The sequence below is a fragment of the Mizuhopecten yessoensis genome, unplaced genomic scaffold, assembly GCF_002113885.1.
Source record: "Mizuhopecten yessoensis strain PY_sf001 unplaced genomic scaffold, ASM211388v2 scaffold9035, whole genome shotgun sequence".
Classification (NCBI taxonomy): Eukaryota; Metazoa; Mollusca; class Bivalvia; order Pectinida; family Pectinidae; genus Mizuhopecten; species Mizuhopecten yessoensis.
The window spans coordinates 544,585-546,127 of record NW_018407846.1 but is presented as its reverse complement, the minus strand read 5'-3'; positions in this window follow the sequence as shown (position 1 = coordinate 546,127).

The following is a 1,543-nucleotide window of genomic DNA, read 5'->3' as shown; positions in this document are numbered from 1 at the left end:
GGGGGAGGGATTTGGAGGGAGTGCGTAGTAAGGGTTATAGTTTTGGAATCGGGAAATCGGGATTACAAGAGAAAGTAAACAAAATGAATTGTTAAGATAATAACACATGCTCATCTGTGATCGTTCTAATTGAAACAGCAAGAAGCTAGGATGCATGTAACTCGTGTGGGTCGGGACAAATTTTAAGTACAATTAATTAATGGAACTTATCCAGCAATGTTCTAACTTTCCGTCACTATCATTCAAAACCTAAATCTAATTTAGCAACGAAGTGATCTAACTATCTCTAGAAGTGCAGATGTCTGTGTTTTGCTTCGCATTTCTAGACATGCACATGCCCTGAACTAGAACACTTGCCCAATACTAACCGCGTCCCTAAATATCTAGATTTCCACATGACCTCAATTTAACACTTGTCGAACTGCTATGTATCTAGACTTGCATATGTCCCTAATTCAAATATATCTGTAGACTTGCATATGTCCGTAATTCAAACATTCTCAAGCGTACACGTCAAGACTTGCACACGTCTTTTATCATTCCTAAATTCGGTGGTCGGGTGGTGCAAGGTATAGTGCACTTACCTTTCACCAAAACGGTCGAAGAAAAAAAAGGTATTGGGTCCACGTGGGTTTTCTCCGGGTACTGCTCTTTCCTCCCACATGAAGACCCCATCCGCGCATTTATCCGGGCCAACAAGTGCGATTAATATGAATTGCAAATACTTATTTCATGATTTTTGTAAAATAAAGAAATTTTACATTCGCTCAATTTTNACAAGTGCGATTAATATGAATTGCAAATACTTATTTCATGATTTTTTTAAAAAAAAGAAATTTTACATTCGCTCAATTTTTATTTATTTTTTTGTACTTGTTTATTTTTCGACGATTTTTTCATAATACATATAATCATGGAAAGAAACACACACACACACAAACTTACAGAGCATATACGCTAGCACGAGATAACTTATTATACAACCATCATATTCTGCATATTTATTTATTAAAACATTTCCTCATTCTCCTACCCCTAGATGATATGCGCTAAGAATAATAATTCAAACTTCCAAGCCTAGCATAGTAGATGTATCACTGTTCACCAACACACACACATATCACAATATGTACATGATCATTTGAGCACTGATATCTCTACATTGTGGACACTAATACATGTCACTGCACTGTATACATGTTCGATAGTAGCTATTTAACTGTACATACATGAGTATGAACAATATATAAACACACATGCATACACATAAGACTTGTATGCGGTCAGCTGTCTACATATATTGACTCATATGCCTCATACCTAGCTGTATCTATATAATTCATCTTTTACACTACCACACACATACACACACACACACCATCCACCACACAACACACCATAACAAACTCCCAGACACCTATCCATTACACAGGTTAATACACACATCACTCTCTTACTTTAGAACCATAAATAATAGTATACATCTGTTGTGTACATCAAACCTACTATACTTATATAAGAGTAAAATCAGTAGTATAAGTTT